At 44.0% G+C, this 25,294-nt stretch overlaps 1 protein-coding gene, 1 non-coding gene and 1 pseudogene across 5 annotated transcripts in view; 1 reads left to right on the forward strand and 2 right to left on the reverse strand.

The window, feature by feature from the left end:
* Nucleotides 1-14,850, reverse strand: part of SLC35G2 (solute carrier family 35 member G2) — a 28,633-nt gene extending 13,783 nt beyond the window's left edge. Inside the window, exons 1-2 of one of the 4 annotated variants that reach the window (XM_051818622.2) lie at nt 14,578-14,850; nt 12,552-12,610 (exon numbers count right to left, since the gene is read on the reverse strand). The gene's annotated coding sequence lies outside the window, so the exon portion shown is untranslated. Of the gene's footprint in view, nt 1-12,551; nt 12,611-14,504 lie in introns of all 4 variants that reach the window. The other 3 variants (XM_070072779.1, XM_051818621.2, XM_008266217.4) reach the window with 3 other exon arrangements.
* Nucleotides 14,851-19,019: 4,169 nt separating this feature from the next.
* Nucleotides 19,020-20,221, reverse strand: LOC100349088 (methionine aminopeptidase 2 pseudogene; annotated as a pseudogene).
* A 4,474-nt stretch (nt 20,222-24,695) lies between these two features.
* Nucleotides 24,696-24,824, forward strand: LOC127483086 (small nucleolar RNA SNORA51). Its single transcript, XR_007909052.1, has one exon. It is a non-coding gene; the product is annotated as a small nucleolar RNA SNORA51 (small nucleolar RNA).
* Nucleotides 24,825-25,294: the final 470 nt, after the last annotated feature.

A 25,294-nucleotide genomic window follows, 5' to 3' on the forward strand; every position in this document is an offset into this window, starting at 1 on the left:
CCCATGTGGGAGACCTGATAGAAGCTCTTGCTCCTGGATGCAGCCTGGCATAGCCCTGGTTGTTGCAGCCATTTAGGGAGTGAACCAGCAGATGGAAGATCTCTTTCTCTCTCTCCTTCTCTCTATAATTATATATTTCAAATAAAATAAAAATAAATCTTAAAAAGTGTTCAGTCATATGAATATTTACCAGAAATGTTATGATACTTTATTAAACCCCATTTTAAAAATAGCTGCCTAAATACTTAGTACTTTTAATTTACACTAGCCAGACATGACTATCTTGCACAGTTTAGATTTTTCAAAGTAAAAAAGATGTAATTTTAGACTAGACTTTAAATTGGCTATACACTGGGATTTTCCCCATGCAATTTGTGGTCATTAACTAAATGACGGTTTCTCTTAAGTATGTATGCTAAAAAAATGTTATTTTGGGGATTCTTTAGGATCCATTTGGCCTTTATACCCACATTATTGACCAGAAGCAAACTGATATAGGACAAAAAGTCCTTCACTCTTATTCTTGAGCTTCTTGTTCTTGATTAAAAATTTACTCTTACAGTCTGAGGAATGACAAGCTTGCTGCATTGTGGAATCCGGCTTTGGTGTTCTGACCCCAACAGTCTTCAGATAGGATGCAGCTCTCTTTTACTGTAGCAATTGCTAACTTTTGCTTCCTTAGCTGCTGACTACACCTCCTGACCCTGCCTATTGTGTTGCAAATGCACCTTCTAGCTGAGAAGAATCAGGGGAGGAATGTGGAAGAATTAGTTAAAAGCCATCATCACCACTGTAACTGTACCTTGCTGGTGATAGGTCAGTGGTGACATCCCCTATGAGAATGACTCCCTGTAGTGCTAGCAGATACAGAACAGTGCCAGAACTGGACGACAGCTTACTCATTCCAAGCCAGAAGAAATTCAGGGCATACCAGGCTGAATGATAAGCTCCTCAGCATGTTGGCTAAAATCAGCTTAAAACAGGGCTACCTAGGGTGAGAGAGAATCCTTATTCTAGGCTGAACAGCAGAAGCGTCCCAAGAAGGAGTGAGTCCAGGCTGCTTTGAAGGGCTGAGCTAGGCTGGAGGTGTGGCACCTGGGGTTGGGAATGAACGCTGCTTATTAGTTGAACTAGGAAAAGTGATGGATTCCAGGAGGGGCCACCCTGCGAGGAGCAAGGTAGAATGTAGTCTAAGGGGACCAAGAAGAGTTGAGCTAAGCTGCAATATGGGAGAATGGCAGTGGGGCCTACAGATTTTTCTGGGCTCAGTCAGTCTGGGAAAGATTATAGCTATGGGAGGTAGTGAGAAAGATCTGATGGGATGGGGTGGGAAGTAGAAGTGGGAAGGGATGCCCCAAATAGGAGGGCTGGCCCAAGTTTGAGCTGGAGACTCAGCTGGGGACAGTCGAAGGCTAGCAGCTCTATAGGATGGTCCTGGGAAGAAAAAAGACTGAGAAAAAGGAAAGCATTTAATAACAGCAGAAGAATGGGGGGCGGGTGAAGGGTAAGGATGAAAGTTGTCAGTCTGGCCACAGCTGGGCTAAGCATTCCTAAGTTTTACTATGGGCTTGAAAGCAATATAGGCAAAGTTAAGTGAGAAGCCTGCCTCCTCTCTACTTACTGGTGATTAATGACTTTAATAGACTGTAAAGAACCATGCACCTAGAAAGGGAAAAGGTTAAAAAAAAAAAAAAAAGCACATTATGCGGCAGTTTGCAAACAAGCAGGTCGGCTTGGCTTGTGTGAAGGTTATGATGCCTGATTTGGAACACACCAATTTTTGCTGTGATGTTTTAAAGACCTATTCTGGCACACTGTGATGAATATGTCAGCTGGCATATTCTTAGTAAACCTTCTGGAATGCAAGCGTCTCACCATTTATAATCAACATGTCTCCTTCCAGGAAAGAATCTTTCTAATCTCTGAAGCAGTGGACCTATCAATTTGCATGAAACATGCTGTTCTCAATGAACACATATAATCTACCACTTACTTTCCTACTGTTTTAAATTAAAAAAAAAAAAAAAAGCAGATTCAGCCTGCAGTGAATCAGCACCTTTAAATTCAGCTGTGCCATGTGTATCTGCTAAGGCTGGGAGACAGCCTTCTCTATAACAGAGGGGAAAGAATAAAATGATCCTTTTCCATGATCTTTTTTGTATATACCTAAATGATTAAAACACCAAAAAGGTTAGGTGCTAATTCAATGTAAAATGAATCACTAGGATATTCCAACATGCTTGGTAAAGTTGTACTTCTTAGTTGCTTATCATTTACCTAACTCTCAGGAGACAGCATCAAACTGCCCAGCTGAGTTCAAAGAAGCTCCCAACCTCCCAGGACATGCACCAATTCCTGAACAACAAAGGAACCTCCAGGACACAAAGAGTCTTCTCTAATCCTCCAGCACTACATATACCACCTGCTCACATTTTCCCTGATCTTCCTGCTGTCCATCCACAAGAAAGAAATGCCTGCAAGTCAAGGAGTCAAGAAATGCCAAAAGAATGAGTTCAAACATTCACAAATTTGGTTTGGCTTAATCTTAACTAATTCTTCACACTTAACTAATTCTTCACACTATTCTTCATATCACTTGTTAAAATCACAACCTAGTCACCTCTTTCTTTATACCATATTTTATTAAAATCACTTAAGCTAAGGCAATTAAGAAACAGTCACCAGATGCCATCTTGTTTCAGACCAAGCCGTAAGTCAAATTTTAAATGAAATTTGATGATACCTCTGAAATAGCACACTTTGATTTGTTAAAATCACTCTACTCCTTTAATATCTGTAAGAGAATACACACACACACATTCATAGTCTGTGGGGAGCAACTCGGACTAGACTAAGTTACTGGAATTAAGACTTATTCTATGCATCTGCTTTCCCACAATATGGTGCTGGGAGAGGAGGAAACAGCTTCTATACAGCTGCCTCCAGTTCAACCAATAAACAGCAGGACCTGCTCCTGATTGGAGGAGAGCAGCGTACTCGGCGTGTGGGCAGCCGAGTTGGGATTGGTGGAAAAGGATTATAAAGGAGGAGAGAGACAACATGCACCAGGAACATCTATCTGAAGGAACACCTGTGCAGCCCCCGAGAGAGCCGGCCGGCGGTGTGCTGCTCCCCCGCGGAAGTGGGGAAAAGTGGCAGGGGGAACTGCCCTTCCACGGAGGTGGAAGGGACGGTAGCCAACCCGGGAAGAACCAGCAGCAAACCCGGGGAGGGCCGAGCAGACGAAAGAACAGCGCAGGGTCCTGTGTCGTTCCTCCACGAAGACGGGGAGCGACAATAGTCAACCCTCTGTATCCACAGGTTTTGCATCTCAGGATTCAACTAACCACCAAAATTGACAAATGAGATTATACCAAGCTGAGAAGCTTCTGTACTGCAAAGGAAACGCTCAGAAAAGTGAAGAGGCAACTGACAGAACGGGAGAAATTATTTGCAAACTATGCAACTGATAAAGGATTAATATCCAGAATCTATAAAGAGCTCAAGAAATTGAACAACAAAACAAACAATAGGCAAAGGACTTCAACAGGCATTTTTGAAGGATGAAATTCAAATGGCCAACAGACACTTGAAAAAATGTTCAGGATCACTAGCCATCAGGGAAATGCAAATCAAAACCACAATGAAGTTTCATCTCACCCCAGTTAGCATGGTTCTCATACATAAATCAACAAACCACAAATGCTGGCAAGGATGTGGGGAAAAGGTTGGTGGAATGTAAACTGGTGCTGCCACTGTGGAAGACAGTATGGAGATATCTTAGATATCTGAATTTAGGTTGGCGCCGCGGCTCACTAGGCTAATCCTCCACCTGCGGCGCCAGCACACCAGGTTCTAGTCCCTGTTGGGGTGCCAGATTCTGTCCCGGTTGCTCCCTTCCAGTCCAGCTCTCTGCTGTGGCCCGGGAAGGCAGTGGAGGATGGCCCAAGTGCTTGGGCCCTGCACCCAATGGGAGACCAGGAGAAGCACCTGGCTCCTGGCTTCAGATCAGCGCAGCGCGCCGGCCGTGGTGGCCATTTTGGGGGTGAACCAATGTAAGGAAGACCTTTCTCTCTGTCTCTCTTTCTCTTTCTCACTAACTCTGCCTGTCAAAAAAAAAAAAAAAAAAAAAAAAAAAAAAAAAAAAAGAAAGAAATCTGAATATAGACCTACCATATGACCCAGCAATGTCACTCCTGGGAACTTACCCAAATGAAATCAGCATATGAAAGAATTCTCTGTACCCCATGTTTATAGCAGCTCAATTCACAATAGCTAAGATATAGAATCAACTCAGATGTCCATCAACTGAAGACTGGATAAAGAAATTATGGTGTATACAATGGAGTACTACTCAGCTGTAAAAAAAATAAAATAAAATACTTTCTTTTGCAACAAAATGGATGCAACTGGAAACCATTATACTCAGTGAAATAAGCCAGTCCCCAAAAGATAGCTACCATATGTTTTCCCTGATCTGTGGTAACAGAGTATGTAAAAGGTAATATAGGCCGGCGCCGCGGCTCACTAGGCTAATCCTCCACCTTGCGGCGCTGGCACACCGGGTTCTAGTCCCGGTCGGGGCGCCGGATTCTGTCCCGGTTGCCCCTCTTCCAGGCCAGCTCTCTGCTGTGGCCAGGGAGTGCAGTGGAGGATGGCCCAGGTGCTTGGGCCCTGCACCCCATGGGAGACCAGGAAAAGCACCTGGCTCCTGGCTCCTGCCATCGGATCAGCGCGGTGCGCCGGCCGCAGTGCGCCAGCCGCGGCGGCCATTGGAGGGTGAACCAACGGCAAAGGAAGACCTTTCTCTCTGTCTCTCTCTCTCACTGTCCACTCTGCCTGTCAAAAAAAAAAAAAAAAAAAAAAAAAGGTAATATAGAGGAGTGATACTGACATTTTGAGATTCAATGATTGTTTATAGCCCTTGTCTCAACTGTTGAGGAACAGTGGTTTTTTTTTTCTTCATTCTATTTGTTGAATTCTTTATTCAGTGTAGGGTTAACCTTATGAATATAAAGTAAACTGAAAACAGATCTTTGTAAAAATTAAGAATGGGAACAGAAGAGGGAAGACGAAGAAAGATTGGAGTATGGGCAGAAGGCAGGCAGGGTGGGAAATATTACTATGTTCCTAAATCTGTACATATGAAATACAAGAAACTTGCATGCATTAAATAAAATGTTTAAAAAACTAAAAATTTATATACTATAAAAATATTTTTAAAAGAAAAAAATCCACACACAAAAAAGTGTCTTTATTGAAAAATGTAAGAATTTTAAAACTGTCATTATCCCCTAACTATAGAGTATATAACAATTATTTACATAGCGTTTTTATTGTATTTAGAATTATAATAATCTAGATGATTTAAAGTATATAAATTGCATAATTTATATGTAAATTCTGTGCCATTTTATGTAAGGGACTTAAGCATCAGTGGATTTTGGTCCATGGGATTCCTGGAACCAATCCCCTGCAGGTATAGAGGGACAACTGTATATAAATACAAAATGCTACTGCAAAGTGGAAAAGAGACTTACTAAGTTCTATCATTCAAAAGGAAATTGTATACAAAGAATGAATATTGTGTAATCCATCTAATCAAGAGTTATTTTAATATGTATCAAAATTTTAAATGTGTGTTATTTTTTAATTTCTTAAAAATACATTTTTATTAATTCGAAAGGTAGAGAGACAGACAGAAATCTTCCATTCACTGTTCACTCCTCAAATGTCCACAAGAGCTGAGGATGGCCCAGGCCAAAGCCAGATGCCAGGAGCTCATCTGGGTCTCTCAGTGGGTGACAGGGATCCAGGTATTTCGGTCATTGCCTGCTGCCTCCTAGGATGCTGAAATGGAAAGCAGAGCCAGATTCAAACCCAGACATTCAGATAAAGGATGTAGGAATCCCAACCACTATGCCAAACATCACCCCTAAAATGTGGGACTTCTTTGGCCCAGCAATGCCACTTCAGGAATATATCATGAAGATATCACCAGTACACAAAGATGTACATGCAAGGATAGTCATTGTGGCATTTTTTTTTTACACAATAAAAACCTAGAAATAGCGTGATTGCCAATTCATAAGGGATTGGTTAAATAAAAACATTTGTACAATATTAGGTAGCCATCCAAAACGATAAAATACATATATATGAGGAAGTTCAAAAAGTTCATGGGAGAGTGAAATCAAAGATATGCTTATTTTTGGGAAAAAAGATTTGAAATCCACGCATACAAATGGTTTTCAAGAAGTTCGTGTAAGAGCCAGCTTCGTGGCACAGCAGGTTAAGCCTCCGCCTACAATTCCAGCATCCCACATGAGCTCTGGTTTGAGTCCTCACTGCTCCATTTCCGATCCAGTTCCCTGCTAATGTATCTGAGAAAGCAGTAGAATATGGTCCAGGTACTTAGGTCCCTGCCACCCATATGAGAGACCTGGATGAACCTCTTGGTTCCTGGCTTCAGCCTGTCCCAGCCCAGGCCATTGAGGCCACTTGGGGAGTGAACCAACGGATGGAAGATCTCTTTCACTCTCTTTCTTTCTCTCTGTAACTCTGCCTTTCAAATAAATAAATAAATCTTAAAGAAAAATGAACATTCAAAATTATGTATGGATTCAAAAGTTTTTTGCACCAAAATAGACATGCTTTAACTACATATTCCCACAAGTTTTTTGAAGTTCCCTTAAATACTGATGTTAAGATAAACTTCACGACATATTTCTAAGCAAAAAGGTATGAAAGATTTATCCATGCTATGATCGTACTTACAAAAAACAATTTGTATGCTTGAAGATGGTGGAATTTCAATTATTCGGTATTTTCTTCTTTTATCTTTTTATTATTCTACATAAGTATGTACAAGTATTTATTTTAAAATCAAGGGTAAAAATCAACCTGTTTTCATCAGAGGTGAAATCATTCATCTATATTTCAGTCAGACTAGAAAGCTGACTGTAGCTCTTGTATTTCTGTGCCTTCTGTTGAAAGGAAAACTGTGGATAAACAGACTCTAAGTACAGAAAAAAATCTGAATGGATGGTGTCGAGCACCGAAACCCAAACAGAAGTGAAACAGCACACTAACTGAGCGAGGTGTCTTTTTATTGTAGTGCTTAAAAGAATCAATTCAATGTGTATGCCACACACACATATATACAATTATATTTTCATGACTAACAGAAAATCCAGTATAGATTCCAAATGGCAGCAAAGAATATAACATAATTGCCATCAGCTTTTCTTACATAAGTTACCACCCCATAAATCTTCATGTTAATGTGGAAAAACCTGACCTGAACAGATGGACCTCATGCTGTTCTCCAAAACATGAACAGATTTTGATCTTCTGGACCAGGAAATGAAGTCTGCACTGAAACAGCAGACACCATCATCTATCTCCTAGAATTTCAATTTAAAAAGCTGCTAATAAAAGCAGCATTTCCCTCTTTAGAAATACAGCACAGTGACATGTTTACGGCTAAATGGAATGTGCTCTTGATATAATAATAAAACATAGTTGAATATCTGAGGCATTGGGGGTGCTGGCCAAATGGTCCCTGAACCTTACCAATTTTGGAGAATCCCCTCACCGTAGTTCTTGGCAAGTGTCAGCATTTAGCTGTCTCCATTCTTGATCCTCAAAGTTTATTCCGAAACACATATCCCTGGCGGACACTGCTCCAGTTAAACCCTCACCTCACCAGCTCCAAGGCCTCTCTCCCATGAGGATCATCATAAGAGCAGTTTCACAAGTAGATACCCTTGGGTTTGAAGACCCAATACAGGGAGCTCCATCAAGTAACGAGCAGCTCAGGTTTGATTTCTGCTCCACAGTTCTCTAATTGTTTTAAAGTCCTGGGGAGGCTAGTAGACGAGCAGGACTGGGTTTGAGAAGGAACTGGGGTCAAGGAGGGGGCCTGTGGGGTCAGGAGATGGACTAAATAGTTAAATACATCAAGGATTCTGAGGCAGATCTCTCACCAGAGAAAGAAGTTACAAAGATATTCATTCCTTTACAACTTGAGAGCATCAACAACTTACTACCTAACAAAGCAATCTCTGGAAAATCCCCACCCACATCCCCACAACCTTCCTAGTGACCTACTTGGAGAAGCCAGCCACTGAACAATCTGTTCCTTCTCTGGGCTGGAGGGTACTTTCTTCAGGATTCCTTTATAAATTCTTGATGTTCTGTATCACCGTGAGTTGTGTATATAACCCTAACCCCTGACACACTGTAAACACTCCAAGAATAGGGGTTATGTCTTCACCTTTTTTCCCCCTTGGTATCTCTAGGTGCCAGCTCAGCACTAGACTCAGGGAACCCTAGGAGAAGGAATGAGTTCTCTGGCTTAGTTGGCCTGCTTTAGAGAAAGTCTTCCTGTTAACCAGAGACCTTTGATTCTGGATCTAATTAACTGAGATACAAGGCTTTAGCTGCCACAATTCTGCAGCCAAACCCTACCTTATATCTCTTAACTCTATGAGAATCCTTGAGTCCAAGGATGCTCAAGAATTTTAAGTATCTGGATGTTGTCCACCATGATCCTCCACAGCCTCACTCACATTGGGATCTTCACTCCCTATTTAGAATTGTGGATCAGCCACAGTAACAAAGAAACCAGAAGGAAAATAAATGGGAAATTAGATAACCTAGTGTTTTTCCTTTCCTTTATCAAGTTCTTAGAGTGGAAGAATTCAGTAAAGTTTCTGATACTCTGGCCCTTAAATAAAAGGAAAGGGAAACACAAAGCAAGTTATTTTAAACAGGCAGGAAGTGATTAAACACTTTAATAAAGACCACTGGCATGTGAATAGTTCACCTACACTGAAAGCTTGAAATAGTGTTGACACATAAAATATTACATATGCCTGTTGATCACACACAGTTCTACTACTGAAGTAATTATAATAGGAGCTAAATAATTGAATGTTATAATGTTACACAAGTGCAAAAATTTAAAAATTATAATGTGTATATTCACAGCTAGAGGGGGAAAAAAGTTTTGGCAAAGGAAGGAAACAGTTCTGTGATGGCAGCAATTTCTGACATTTCCCTACCAAGTACAAGGCATTTCCTAGGCCCAGACCACAAGGTAAATGGACGAAAGGAGAGGCATTGGGGTGTTTAACATTTTCTTCCCACATTCAAAACAGTGGCCAGCAGACCATGGCTATTAATGTAACACCCTGGCTACTAGGAGAATCGATTGCTAAGGGTTAAATTGCAGGGGAAAAAATCATGTGAGGTGGGTGGAAAAAGAGATTTTTGTCTTACTTTATAATTAAACTATTCAGGAGAAACACGAAATAAGAAGGAGGATATAGCAGCGGTTCACCACATCTTGGAACAGTGATTTATCAAGAGTGTTTGTTTTTGTTTTTGTTTTGACAGGCAGAGTAGACAGTGAGAGAGAGAGACAGAGAGAAAGGTCTTCCTTTGCCGTTGGTTCACCCTCCAATGGCCGCCGCGGCCGGTGCACCGCGCTGATCCGATGGCAGGAGCCAGGTACTTCTCCTGGTCTCCCATGGGGTGCAGGGCCCAAGCACTTGGGCCATCCTCCACTGCACTCCCTGGCCACAGCAGAGAGCTGGCCTGGAAGAGGGGCAACCGGGACAGAATCCGGCACCCCGACCGGGACTAGAACTTGGTGTGCCAGTGCCGCAAGGCGGAGGATTAGCCTAGTGAGCTGCGGCGCTGGCTAAGAGTGTTTTTAAGAATACTACCCATGGGACCAGCACTGTGGCACAGAAGGTTAAGCCTCCGTCTGTAATGCCAGCATTCCATATGGGTACTTGTTTGAGTCCAGGCTGCTCCACTTCCGATCCAGCTCCCTGCTAACGGGCCTGGGAAAGCAATGGAAGATGGCCCAACTGCTTGGGTCCCTTGCACCGCCATGGGAAACCCAGAAGAAGCTCCTGGTTTCTGAATGAGGATTGGTCCAATTCTGGCCATTGCGACCATTTAAGGAGTGAACCAGCAGATGGAAGAATTCTTTTTTTCTTTTTTTTTTCTTTTGGGTGGTAGACTTCTTTCTCTCTGCCTCTCCCTCTCTCTGTAAATCTGCCTCTCAAATAAATAAATAAATAAAATCTTAAAAAAAAAAAAAAGAATTCTACCCTTGATGGAAGACAATCTTTGGAAGGAAAATAAAAGATTTATCACCAATGAAATGTTTAAATGTGCTCAGAAAAAAAAGAGTCCAGTTTTTGTTTTTTGTGTGTGTGGTTTTTTTTGTTTGTTTTTTGTTTTTTGTGTGTGTGTGTTTTTTTTTTGTGTGTGTGTGTGTGTTTCCTTAAGGCTTGATCAACCAAGCTCCTGTGTGCATATTCTTATGGCTGGGGGCGGCTGCCTTTTCAGAACCTCAATGACATAAATTCTTAATTTGGCTAAATAGTGAATGTGCTTTAAAAATTATGAAGAATAGCTCATATTTTAAAAGATTGCATATTAACAGTCTTTAAATACTACAGACAAAATGGTATTTTAAGTAAAAGCATTTTAAGTACCTCATACTGAGGTGTTCAAACTAACATATTACACCTCACAGAAGATGTATCTATGCATATGCAGGTTGAAAATAAATAATTGGGGCCGGTGCTGTGGCACAGCGGGTTAAAGCCCTGGCCTGAAGTGCTGGCATCCCATGTGGGTTCTGGTTCTAGTCCTGGCTGCTCCTCTTCCGATCCAGCTCTCTGCTATGGCCTGGGAGGACATGGAAGATGGCCCAAGTCCTTGGGCCCTTGCACCCATGTAGGAGACCCAGAAGAAGCTCCTGGCTCCTGGCTTCAGATCAGTGCAGCTCCAGCCATTGAAGCCATCTGAGGAGTAAACCAGCGGATGGAAGACCTCTCTCTCTGTCTCCACCTCTCTCTGTAACTCTGTCTTTCAAATAAATAAAATGAATCTTTAAAAAAAAAGAAATAATTACTTCTTACAAAGCAATCTCCAATATAAATTTACATCTCATAATAAATTGAATTACTAAAAAGGGGAATTAGGGCATAAACCTAGAGCTTAAAATATAATCCTTTCATAAAACCATAAAATATGATACATTATCCTTTACTAGAATACAAGACTAATGTAAATGCTAGAAATTATTAAGTAAATAATATATCTTTTTAAAAAATTTATTTATCTCTTTGAGACTGAGAACATCAATGGCTCTCTCATCAATGGTGCAAATGACTGTAGCAGCCCAGGTTAGGGGCTGAAGCTGGGAGCCAGGAACTCAATCTACATCTCCCACCTGGCTGGCAGGAACCCAATCACTTGAGCCAGCACCACTGCCTCCCAGGGTGTGCATTCGCTGGAAGCTGGAAGGCAGAACTAAATACTAAACTCAGGCACTCTGATATAGGACACAGGTATCTTAACCAGTGTTTTAATTTCTAGGCCAAACACTCTACCAATATATGTATCTTTTATGCAGTCAAAAATGGCTGCAAAATTTTGAAATTTTCTATATAGTATAAAACACTATAAACAAAGTAAAAAAAAAATCAAGAAACAATTTTTTTTTTTTTAAGATTTATTTATCCATTTGAAAGGCAGAACCAGAGAGAGAGAGAGAGAAAAAGAACCTCCATCCACTGGTTCACTTCCCAAATGGCCAGAGCTGAGCCAGGCCGAAGCCAGAAGCTAGAAGCTTCTTCCAGGTCTCCCAGACAGGTGCAGGGCCATCCCCCACTGCCCTCAAGCACTGCCTTGGTGCCCCCAGGCGCGCTAGCATGATAGGAAATGGAGCAGCCTGGACTCAAACCGGCACCCAAATGGGATACCAGCACTGTAGGCCATGGCCTTAACCCATTTCACCAAAGTGCCAGCCCCAAGAAAAAATTCTAACACATGTACTGGAATCTTTAGCCTACAAAGATCTCTTATAAATAAATAAGAAAAAAATAAGCATGCCAATAGAAAAAATAAGGGTGAGAACTAACAATTCACAAAACAAGAAATAACAGTGGCCAATAGATATGAAAACACACTCCCTTTTTGCCTGCCCAACTGGAAAATATCTTTAAAAAATGGACAAAGCCTAATTTTGGTGACAGTGTGATTTCGTTTATAGTGATACATATTTTCTTTAGCAGTCTTGAAACAATGTCCTTCCAAAAAATAATTCTTCAATGCCCATTTATGTGGTACTGCTGTAGATGCTGAAAGCACAGTGAAAAATAAGACAGACAAGGGAGGAGAAAGGGAATAAACAATTGAACAAATATATGAGCATACTAATGCATCAGAAAAAATAGCAGTACCTACCCTGAGGCATCAATTTCACTTCTAGGAATTTGTCCCAAGAATATAATCAAGTGCACAAATGTTTATTCAAAGATGTTATCTGATGTGGAAACCATGTAAATGTTCATTGACAGAGGAATGGATAAAAAAATGTGGTATATAAATACAATGGAATACTATTAAGCCTTTAAAAAGGAAATTCTACAACATGCAACAACATGGATGAAACTTGAGATTTTATACCAGGTGAAATAAGCCAGTCACAGAAAGAGAAAATGCTGCATGAGTCCACTTACATGAGAAATCTAAAATCATCCAGGTTATAGAATCAGAGTGGAATGGTGGTTTCCAGAGGCTGGAGAGCAGGGGCATGGGTGAAAATTAGGCATAAAGTTTTAGGTAAGCAGGATGAACAGGCTCAAAGATGTGCTGCATAACACTGTACCTATAGTCAACAATAATCTACTGCAAACTTCACATTTTGTTAAGAGGGTAGGTCTCATGTTACATGTTCTTACCACAATAAAATGATTTTTTTTCAAAAGAAGACATTATTTGGAGAATTGGCAAAAGCAAAAAATTGAACATAACTGTTCAGTATTTTAAAAAATGATGTTTAGTCACATGGTGCAACATTATACAACCCTTAGTAATGATGATCTGATTTTATTTGGTTTCAAAGACATTATTGATAAATATTATAGTGAATATGCAACCAACAGCAGATCAGTTCATTTAAAATGCATGTGCATTCATCTAAAAGAAATCTGTTTAAAACAGTTTTATCTATTGTTCTGTAATTAAAACTTACCTTTTTTGGTTTTGCATAAGCTGCCTCTTTTTTTTTTTTTTTTTTTTTTTTTTTTTTTTGCTATCAATATCTTTCTAGGCTAGCTTTGCTCTGGAATTAAAATGTGTATAAACACTTAAGTGCACAAATACCAAACGCTTCAATCCACAGGCCTCCATGCCTTTGGAACAGATGATTATGAAAGTTGATGGTTCTGTACAGTTCAGAAACACTAGAGGTGTCAAAAAATAAATATGGAGTACAAAAAGCTCTGGAAAATGTGGCTTAGTGGTGCGCAAGGCCTTTGGAAGGGGATGTGTGTATCTCCATGTGTGTGACCGTCTGTGTGCACACACATATACGTATCCCGCATGTGTATTTACAGAGAGCACATGTTTATGCTCAGGCTGTGTACTTTCGCACGGGTAATTAAACCTGTCATATCTGCACCTCCAATGCAAGCCACATTTGCCTTCACGCTATCAAACGCTGCCTGTCTGCCAAGGGTTTCAGCGTCAGGAGCTCTCCACTCCAGCCACCTGCTGTGGATACGGGCTATTTCCAGCACAGGTGCAGAGCAGAAGGGCAAGGCAGGCCCAGGAAGTCAGCAGACGAGGGGGCGTGCGGCACTTCAGCACCACGGACACGGACAGCCCTAATGCAAGTCCTTCGCGTGGAATACGGGGCAGAAGTGGCCGGCGCGCTCCACCTCGGGCCCTCCACCGGTACTGGGACGCGCGCTCCCCATTTCTCTCCCTGCCCAGCCGCGGGACAGTGGGATCGAGGATGCGAGTCCAGGCAATGCTCCCACCAGAGCCTGCTTCCTCCCTCCTCTCGCCGTGGCCAAGCAGGCCACAGCGGCGCACGTGGCGCGGAGCCATGGCGCCGGGAGGTCAGCCAGGGGAGACTCGCGAGCCCCCGGGGGTGCAGCCTCGGCGCGCTGGCCCTGGGCCCCGCTGCCACGCGGGGCCGCAGCCGGGCCCTTCCTCCACCACTCCCGGCCCTAGTCCTAACCGCTCGTTTGCCGCGAAAATCCTAACCCAGTGAGACTGGCGTTCAAGGACCATGGACACGATGAGAGTGTAGTGGCCATATTTCTAACCCCCTCGAGCAGGTTTTCGTCTTTTTTTAAAGTTGTATTTGGAAGTGATCCCACGACGCCACGAGGCCTCCCCCTGGTGGGGGTGGTGGGCTCCTGGGCGCGCTAGGAGAGCCCACGGGGACCTGGGGAGGGCGCACACCTGAGCCCGTGGCAGGACCTGCAGAGCCGGGCTGAAGCTAGTGCTGACCCTACCGACCGGGCTTGCGGGTCTTCGGTGGCCCGCCGCAGACATCTGGGGGCTCCGCGGCCTTGCTCGCGCCCTCAGAAGGGCGGGGCGCTTCACTTCCCAAAAGGAGGGTCGCCCTAAGGGTGCAGCGGCTAAAAGCCCAGGCGTGTGGGGTCCGGGGTGGCTCTTACCCCCTCCTCAGTGGGCCAGGCAAGGTCAAAGCCCCAGCCCGCAGCTGCCGACCGGCTCCCGGGGCCCGGTTACCTGCGTGTCGCGGCGTGAAGGGCAAGCCCCGTGCTCTGGCCGGGTCTGCGCGAAGCCGCGCGCCCAGTCCAGCCTCGGGGGCCAGCGGAGACCGCGCGCTCTCGGCGGGGAGAAGCGCGTGCCGGGCCGCCCAGACCGCCAGGAGGGGAGGAGGCAGCGGGGTGCCGCGCGCGCGGACACTGCGCCTGCGCCCTCGCTGCCCCCACCCCTGCCCGGCCGGTGCGCCAGTGAGGGCCGCGGGGGCGCGGGGGCCTAGTGCCCGCCTGAGGGACCTGTCCGCCCGCGCGGCGGGAGCGCGTCGGGCGCCGGCGGCTGCCCGCCCGGGCTCCCTTAGGCCGTGCCCTCGGGGACAGCGGCTCCTGTCAGCCCGGGGTCTGGTCGCCCGGAAGGGGGCGGGGAGGCAGGCTCCGTCCATTTCCAGGCGACTGCGCTTGACATCCCCAAGGCGACTCCTTGGTGTTTGAAAATGTGCCCGGCAGCTGTAAATCGTGGTCGGAAAAGGTCTTCCGGCCCCCCTGAGAGAGCACCCAGCATTTTCTCGACTAAGTGTCCGAGGGAAGCGGGTGCCTGCCCCTGGGTCTGTGTACCTCCGGCCCGGGCAGTGAATGTAGTCTCTTGGAAACAGACCTTGTCATCAAAGCGGTGGATTAGCAGGTCGCGTGGACGGGCAGCAAAGCCATGACCCCGGGCCAGGCACAGAAGGGTGAGGCCTGGACCCCAGAGCGAGCTGAGAGGAGGTCCCCGCCAACCTTGCCTATGCCCCTTCATGTCCCCTCCTGACCCTGCTCTGTGGCTCAGGTTTGACCTTTATGTCCTTGCTTTTTGGACTAGTGGGAGGCACCTCCCCTTCACCCTCCGCGGGTCACCCTGGTGGGGGTGACTGTGCTGTCGGATAGCAGGTGCTCTAAGCCTGTCACCACCCTCTCCTACAGTTCTCTCCTGGTCCTGGGCAGCACTGGCTGCCATTGCCCTTGGGGCTCCTGGAGGTTTCCTTTAACCCTGTCCACACCTTTGAAACAGCCCCTTTCTTCGACTTTCCCCAACTCTTTGATCTCTTTCCCTCCCTTTCCAGGACACTACAACAGTTCGCTGTGGTTGGTAGGATTCATGGGAGAACAAAGGTGAAAGGTGAGACATCGCTTGGAACCTTCTTTGACAGTTCGTGGGCTTGCAGGCAGCTCTCATTCTAGGTGGTCCTCCCTACTGGTTCCCCTGGCCCAAGGGTACCGAAGACAGTTGGAGTAGATTCAAGAATGGATTAACCCAGGTGTTCACAAAAGGTTTGGGGATCCTTTGGGTGTCCAGCATAATAGAATGTTCGATCTAGATCTCTGTGGAACAAATGCACATTTTCTCCTGACTGCAGCTGGGCTGCTTTTGAGCGAGTCAATATTCTTAGGACACTTCAGAGAGTCCTGGGCACAGTGTCCTGAAAATGTGCTTATGAAGGAGCTGCTGAGTGGAGCAATTGTCGATTGAGAGTCTCCGGCTGTTTCTGTGAAAAACTCAAAGAATGTTCCAAAGACGGGAGAGAAATAGAGTGAGTGTTGGTCATTAAAATGCCCCTCGCACTTCATATCCGCTTGGTCTGGATCCAGAACTTGACCATTTATCTCTCAGGCTTATAAAAGCAGCCAAACTGATTTGACTAATTTCATTGTTTCCCCCACTAAAAAAATAATAATAATTAAAAAAATAAATAGACAACCAGAGGCAATACCTTGGTAGAATTTACCCAAAGGGATCCCTAGCATAACTGTTTGCAAATAGAATTAATGTCCAAGAAAACACACTACTTGTACTGAATACAAATGAGATCAGAACAGAACGTTTAAATGTATTTCCAGACTTGCCCCCTTTCAGAGAGGAAGGATCATTTGTTGCTCAGACAAGCATTAATTACACTGAGCTAGGTAAGGAACAGAAGTACAGAAACAAAGGCGACTCAGAAGGCTGGGCTGATCAACAGGGCTCAGCTAGATTTTATGTTTCACTAGGAGGCAAGGATTGCAGGAGGAAGAGAAAAGTTTTGAGAATGAGAGTTAAAAAAATCTAGAATAAGCTGGTTTTAACAGAAAAGGTTTATGGGAATTTTGACAGAGTGACCGTTTGTGACAGTGATATACTGAAATACAGGAAACAGAATTTTTAATATATTTTGTTAAATGTAATAGAATTCCATTATGTAATAATCTAAGGCCTTTTTCCTTGCAAGTGTCAAACATTTAAATTAGGGGTGGGCTTTTTGCTGAGGGATTGATATGCCTACATCCCAAATCAGAGTACAGCCCAGCTGTCACTCCTCTGTCTCCAGCTTCCTGCTCATGCAGACCCTGGGAGGCAGTGGTGCTGTCCCAAGTCCTCCAGTTGCTGCCAAGCATGTGGGAGACATGCATTGTGTTCCCAGCTCCTGGTTTCAGCATCAGCTGTTGTAGGCATATGGGAAGTAAGCCAGCAGATGAAGAGCGTGCTCTCGCTCCCTCTCCTCCTTCTCCTTCTCTTTATCCCTCTGCCTCTCAAATAAAGGAAAAATTTTAAACCTAAAGCTAAAACTGGCTTAGGAAAGGAAATATATTTGATCTAGTAACTGAAAAATTTATAGATAGATAACTGCAAATATGGTTGGGTCCAGAAATGCAAACAACAACATTGGGACATGGTTTCCTCTTTCCTCTCTGTTGACTTCAAAAAGTCAGTTCTCATGTAGGGATTCTTCCTACTTCTATACCTTCCCCCAGCATTCAATTTATATCATCTTTATAGTTAACTATTCCGTACACAAAAAAGCACTTATTTCCTGGTATTTCCAATTTTACCCCAGGATTATGTCTCCTTCTCAAATTTTGAATCAAATACATACCTAAGCACATAATTTAGTCTGGAGACAAAGAATGAGGAAGGAGCTGGGGCTGGCACTGTGGTGCAGCAGGTTAATATTATGTATATATTGTGTGTATAAACATATATGTATATATGTATATTGTGTGTATAAATATATATACAGATACATAGATATTAACTCTTAGATCTGAAAATGTATTTTTTAGAAAATGGATTCTAGGAAGATTAAAAAGCAATAGCAGAGGGCATAGGTTCAAAATTGAGTGTAGTTATCCAAAGCAGTCAAGTAAGAATATGGCAATATAAATATCTAAAAAGCATCTCTTTGATGTTTAACACAGAATTGGATCAGTCATTCCCTTTTTAAAAAAAAAAAGATTTTTATTTATTTATTATTTGAAAGTCAGAATTACACAGAGAGAGAAGGAGAGGCAGAGAGAGAGAGACTTCATCCACTGATTCACTCCCCAGTTGGCCGCAATGGCCGGAGCTGCGCTGATCCAAAGCCAGGAGCCAGGAGTTTCTTCCAGGTCTCCCACACGGGTGCCAAGGCCCAAGGACATGGGCCATCTTCTACTACTTTTCCAGGCCATAGCAGAGAGCTGGATCGGAAGTGGAGCAGCCTGGTCTCAAACCCACGCTCATATGGGATGTCAGCACTGCAGGCCTTGGCTTTTACCCACTGTGCCACAGCACCAGCCCCTCGGATCAGTCATTCCTAACTAATGTGAGCTTTGTAGCATTTCCTAGACAGAAGGGGAAATAGTTAATATTTGAAAGTCCTGAAAGCTTTTTCCTTCGTTAATTATATTAGATGGGTTGCCTTTGATCAACTTCCTGTAAACATGGATAGAAGTATTACATAGGTCTACTGTTAAAATAAATGACATGTTGCAAATTAATTCTGGTATAATATATTCCAACAAAGTTCAGAAAACAAAGATGTTGGAGTGGCTTTGGACTGAGTTTAACAGTCTTCTCTACTGAAAATGTCTTAATGCTGGATACAACAGTTTAGTATGTTCAAGCTGTGCTGTCTATGACCTTTTAATGTTACATGATGGTGAATATGGATCTACACTACCCAAGTCACATAAATTTTTCCAGAACTGTCAAGTATTTACTGTCTTCCAAGTGATCAGCCATCTGTGGTGAAAGGCATGGGTGCCAAAGTTTTCACTGATGACATTTAACAAGTGTTTCAAGTGTTTTGCTCTTGGAAGTCTTTTTTGTTTTGTTTTTGTCTGGTTGGTTTTGGTAAAGATTTATTTTTATTTATTTGAAAGGCAGAGTTACGGGGTGGGGGCAGGGAGAAAGAGAGAGAGAGAGAGGAAGGAGGGAGGGAGAGATCTTTCATCTGCTGGATCACTCCCCAAATGGCCACAATGTCTACAGCTGTGTCAGGCTGAAACCAGAAGCTAGGAGCTTCTTACAGGTCTCCCACATGGACGCAGGGGCCCAAGGACATGGGCTGTCTTCCACCACTTGCCCAGGCACATTAGCAGGGAGCTGGATCAGAAGTGGGGCAGCTGGGAGTTGAATTGGTGCACATATGGGATGCCAGCATCATAGGTGGCAGCTTAACCCACTATACCACAGTGCTAGCCCCTTGGAAGTCTAACTGGTACATGTCCAACATCAAAATTTTTCATGTGTGTGAACATCCCATATCATGTGAAAATACCATTTCCTGTATTACCAAGATTTCAATGCCTTCCCTCCTTTTACAGTGGGTACTCTTTTCCCAGGATGTATTCTATATGGTCAAACTAAGTGTCCACTTACATTATGGATTGGTTTCACTTGATATTTCTTCTCTTCCATTTTAACTTCATAGGATTCCATAGCCTCTTGGATGACCTCACCAGCATCCCACAGACAAACATCAATTCCAGCATACTTTATTCCAGTATTAATGGAATATTTTACAGATTTTAATAATGTATTATACTTGGCATTAAAAGTAACAGTAGAAATACAGTTGATAATTCTACCGATTATATGTGTTCCCATGTCTGTCTTACAGATGTCATTATACTATAGTAAATGTGTGTCACCAGCATTGGGAGTATAATGGACTACACAGTTATTGAGAGAACACCTAGTAGGAAAAGCCAGGCCCATGTTTAATTCATTCTTTTATTAGCTTGCATGAGCAGTCTCCCAACTTTTCACAGATTTCCTTTTTTTTGTTTGTTTTTTTAGATTTGTTTGTTTATTTGAAAGGCAGAGTTAGAGACAAGAAACAGAGAAAGAAGAGACGGAGAGAGACAGAGACACATTATCTCTGAGTTCATTCCCCAAATGGCCACAAGGGCCATGGCTGAGCCAGGCCAAAGACAGGAGCCTAGCACTCAACCTAGGTCTCACACGTGGGTCTAGGGGCCAAAGCACTTAGACCATCTTCCACTGCTTTCCCAGGTACATTATCAGGGAGCTGGATCAGAAGTGGAGCAGCCAGGACTCTCCAGTGCTCATAAGGGGTGCCAGCATTGCAGGGCACCACAACACTGGCCCTCTTTTTACATTTTTCTGTCAGTGTCATCCCATGCTTGATCCAGCTCATGATGCACTTGCTAACTTGTTGATGTGCTTCTGAAGCTTCTCCAAAATCATCCATAATGTCTTCACTGGCCTGATCCTCAGCAGTTGTTGGCCCATCTTGTGTGGGAGGGTATTCACATTCTTGTCCTTCTGGAAATATACTATTAGGATGCTGGTCACATATTGGAAGTGAGGGAGGGTCTGTTTGAATTTGGTCCTCTCTTCTTTCCAGTTGCTCCATCTCCATCTTCATCATCATCATCTCTTTTTCTTCCAAAGCTTGTCTCTCCAAATTTTCTTGCTACCTCACCCTCTGAGGCTCCTGATTCTTTATCAGGTCCTTGTTGGCCTTCTGTGGCAGTCCCTTTACTCTTCCTGGTCATCTAGGCTCAGATCACTATTCAAGTGGCACTTGGAGCCCACTGGCTCCTCCACACCTTCCACGTTGCCTGACAGAGCAGGAGGGAGAGAGACAGAAGTGAAGGAACTGCTCCTTCATCACCCTTGTTGTGGGCATTTGAGGAGTGAACCAAAGGATGGAAGGTGTGTGTGTGTGTGTGTGTGTGTGTGTGAGAGAGAGAGAGAGAGAGAGAGAGAGAGAGAATTTGCCTTTAAAATAAAAAAGAGATTATGTTGTCAGAAGAAATAATTTAGTAACAGACAAGTGAAAAAAAAAAGTAGTTGAACTTTAACCTTACACATTATATATAAAAATTCATTCAGAATGGTTCCAAGACATGAATGTAAAGAGTGTGGGTTCAATCCCTGACTGCTACACTTCTGATCCAGCTTCCTACTAATATACCTGGGAAAGTAGTGGATGATGGCCCAAGTGCTTGAGTCCCTACCATCCGTATGGGAGACTTGAATGGAGTTCTTGGCTCTTGGCTTTGGCCTGGCCCAGTCTTAAGTGTTGTGACCATTTGGAAAGTGAATTGATGAATGATAGATCTCTCTTTCTCTGCCTCTCCCTCTCTCTGTGTCACTCTGCCTTTCAAATAAATAAATAGATTTTTAAAAAAGAACTAACACAGCAAAACTCTTGGAAGAGAGCGGGGGAAAAGAAATATGACATTGCGTTTGACAGTGATTTCTTGGATGTGACACAAGAAGCAATGGCAATAAGAGAAAAAAATAGACCAGAGAGACTTTGTCAAAATCAAATGGCTTCTGTGAGGTAAGACACACGTCAACAGAGTAAAAACGCAACCAATAAATGGAAAAAAAAATTTGCAAATCATATATCTCATGAGGGATTAACATCCAGCATATATAAAGAACTCATACAACTCAACACCAAAAAACAAAAAAGCAACCAAATTTAAAACCAGGTAAGCTGGCGCCATGGCTCAATAGGCTAATCCTCCACCTTGCAGCGCCAGCACACTGGGTTCTAGTCCCGGTCGAGACGCCAGATTCTGTCTTGGTTGCCCCTCTTCCAGGCCAGCTCTCTGCTGTGGCCTGGAAGTGCAGTGGAGGATGGCCCAAGTGCTTGGGCCCTGCACCGCATGGGAGACCAGGAGAAGCACCTGGCTCCTGGCTTCGGATCAGCACAGTGTGCCGGCCGCAGCGCGCCGGCTGTGGCGGCCATTGGAGGGTGAACCAACGGCAAAAGGAAGACCTTTCTCTCTGTTTCTCTCTCTCACTGTCCACTCTGCATGTCAAAAAATAATAAAAAATAAATAAATAAATAAAGACTTGAATAGACATTTCCCTAAAGAAGATATACAATTAGCTAATACGCACATGAAAAGATGTCTAACATGATTTGTCATTAGGTAAATGCAAATCAGAACCACAATGAAATACTACTTCATACCCATGAGGAAGGTTATTACCAAAAACACCAGACAGTAACAAATGGGCAAGTTGTGAAGAAACCAGAACTCTTGTCTGTTGCTGGTGAGAATGTAAAATGGTGGAGCTGCTATGAAAACATTGCGGTAGGTGCTGGCATTGTGGTGCAGCAGATGCTGCCTACAACCCCAGCATCCATGTCAGAGAGCTGGTTTGAGTCCTGGATGCTCAGCTTCCCCCCTATCCCGCAGGTTAATTCGGCCTGACTCAGCCCCAGCTCTTGTAGCAATTTGGGGAATGAACCCACAGAAGGAAGATATCTCTCTCTCTCCCCCTCTCTCTCTGTAGTTCTCTCTCTCCCTCTCTCTGTGTCATTCTGCCTTCGTCAGCTCAGCCTTCACTCTGCCTTCAGTGCCGTGCTGCTCTTTCCCTTTGCTTTAGTCCTCTAGTGCAGAGATATCCTGTGAAGTTCTCTCCTCCCATGTTTTCACACGGGAAGTGGAATTCAAGTCCCTTTGCTCTCTGCTTTCTTTATAATCTATTTGGTAGCCAGAAAGGTTAAACACATAACACAAGAGTCTGCCTGCGTATTCCCATTATCTCCTTCTTTTCTTCTTCCTTCACTCAAGTAAAAACCTAAACTTTGACTCTTACTTTTTCTTCATTAAATTTCTTTTTTAGGAGCCCTAATTCCATTCCTTCTTCCACAGCCCTGTGGTTGGTAGATACTTCTGGCTAAATATAAAGAAAGTCACACACAAGGAAATGTGAAAGAGAAGAGCACGCTGATATATTCTTTTAAATTAAATAAAATAGGTTGATTTGAGCAATAGGAGGTACAATTTTCTATACAACTGAATAACCCAGAATCCAGGCCAGGCTTTATCCAGTTGCTGAAATGATGGGATCAGGACCCAGTTTCTCTCTGCTTCTCAATTCTACTTCCTCATTGTTGGCTCCATTCTTGGTGGGCTTCTCCCTCTGTGGTTCCAAGATAACTACCAAAGGTCCTTGAACCCACATGCTTCCTGGTTCACATGAAAGAAAGAAAAAAAAAAGATTATTTCTCCTCTCCCAGTTGCAGAACCAAAGTCCTGGCCTTGATCTGGTTGGACTTGCCCTTCTTGATACAATCAAGGAACCATATACCATATCAATACTCTATTTCTTTTTTTAATTGTTATTATTTCTTTGAAAGGCAGAGGAGCAGAGAAAAAAAAAGAGAGACAGAGAGAGAGAGATAATCTTCTATCCACTGGCATTCCTCAAATGCCATAGCAGCTAAGGCTGGATCAGGCTGGAAGCCGGTAGCCAGGAACTCCATCTGGGTCTCTCATGTGGGTATCAGGGACCCAAGCACTTGAACCATCACCTTCTGCTTCCCAGGGTGCAAACCAGCAGGAAGCTGAATTGAAAGCAAAGCAGGGACTTGAATCCAGACACTCCAATATGGAATACAGGCATCCCAAGCAGCATCTTAACTAGTTGTCACATACACACACACACACACACACACACACACACCCCAGTATCTCATTTCTGTCTTTAAAAAAAAAAAAATACTTTTTAAGGCTGGTGCCATGGCTCACTTGGCTAATCCTCCACCTGCAGCACCGGCACACTGGGTTCTAGTCCCAGTTGGGATGCCAGATTCTGTCCCGGTTGCTCCTCTTCCAGGCCAGCTCTCTGCTGTGGCCTGGGAGGGCAGTGGAGGATGGCCCAGATCCTTGGGCCCTGCACCCACATGGGAGACCAGGAGGAAGCACCTGGCTGCTGGCTTCGGATCAGTGTTGCGCGCCGGCCATAGCAACCATTTGGGGGGTGAACCAACGGAAAAAGGAAGACCTTTCTGTCTCTCTCTCTGTCTGACTCTGCCTGTCCAAAAAAAAAAAAAAAAAAAAAAAAAAGACTTTTTAAAATTTAATTGAAAGACAGAGTTAGAGATAGAGAGGAGAGACAGAGAGAGGTCTTCTATCCACTAATTCACTCCTGGATTTGCTGCAATGGCCAGGGTAGGGCCAGGCCAAAGCCAAGAGCCAGGAGCTTTATCCAGGTCTCCACATGGGTGCAGGGACCCAAGCACTTGGGCCATATTCAGCTGCTTTCCCAGGCACATTAGCAGGGAACTGGATTGGAAGTGGAGCAGTCAGGACTTGAACCAGCACTCATATTGTATGCTGGCACTGCAGACAGTGCCACAATGCAGACACTATGCCACAATGTTGGCCCCAATGTCCCCTGTCAAAAGCAGAAAAAGAGAAGCATTGGGGTTCCCTGAAGCATGGGATCAAGGGAATCAATATTAGCTGTAATTATCAAGGAAGGGAGAACTGTCTATTGAGAGCTGAGAAGCAGCAGGTGTCCACCACTTCTGACTTCTACCAGATCTGATGTGACTTATTGCTCAACAAGCATTTATTGAACAGAATGCTGAGAGAGGGAGAGCACAAGACAGAAAGAAGTTAATCTTGGCAAGGTTTCCCCGTAGCCTGTGCTTCCCCATCAGGGTCCTTTCTGGCTCCTGACACTTGCTCTGGGAAATTGCTTTATAAGTAAGATTCCAATGACTGCACTTGGTATGCAGAAATCTACCTCTCTCCTGGGAACCTCCTGTTCAGATGAGACTGTGAACATTACAAACAAAAAGCAAGTGATGAGGAACGGTCACGTGCTGTGAGAAAGGAGTTACCAGGGCACGGGTGATCCACCCTGGCTTCCTATCTTTGTCCCTCTGCGCCTTCACTTCATCACTCCTCTGCAGTCTCTGCAAGCAAGAACAGCCAGCAGCCAGCCTGCCCCTGAATTTTATACATTCAGTGGAACTTCCCATCTCCGTCAACCCTCAAAGATTTTTCATCTTAAAATTCAAGATGTGATTGTTCACGCTGAGTTTTTAGTATTATAAGTAATAATAAACATAAAAATAGAGTGAACTCAGTCTCCTGGTGCTCACTACAGGCTGTGTTCTTAATCTGACTGTACAGAAAGAGGCAGAGTAAAGCTACCCCATATACACCTCGGCCCAGGCCCTGGGACTGGTCTGTATTGTGAATGGGGAGACACAAGGGAAAAAAATAGAATGAATTCTGCTTCAGTCATAAGGTGGTTTATGAACCATTTTAATGATCTTTAAAGAGAGCGGACAGGCAGACTGGCAGCATGCCCACACAGCAGGTGGTGTTGGGCACAGACTCTGGACTAACAGGGAAGGTCTGAGTTCTATTGTTAGCGCTACTGAATGGCAGTTGTGTGACCTTGACCATTAACCCCTCTGAACCCACCAGCTAATCAATTCTAAAATGCTAGAGTTAGAAACCAGCATTTGGCCTGGTCATTAAGACACCTGCATCCCACATCAGAGTTCCTGTGTTCAATGCCGGGCTCTATCTGACCTCCAGCTTCTGGTTACTACAGACACTGGGAGGCAGGGGTGATGGCTCAAGTGATTAGGTTCAGAAGACCCAGATGGAGTTTCCCAGTTGCCAGGTTCAACATTTGCCTATTCTCAGCTATTGTAGGTATTTGGGGGGAGTGA

Source organism: Oryctolagus cuniculus, chromosome 4 (genome assembly GCF_964237555.1).
Source record: "Oryctolagus cuniculus chromosome 4, mOryCun1.1, whole genome shotgun sequence".
Classification (NCBI taxonomy): domain Eukaryota; kingdom Metazoa; phylum Chordata; class Mammalia; order Lagomorpha; family Leporidae; genus Oryctolagus; species Oryctolagus cuniculus.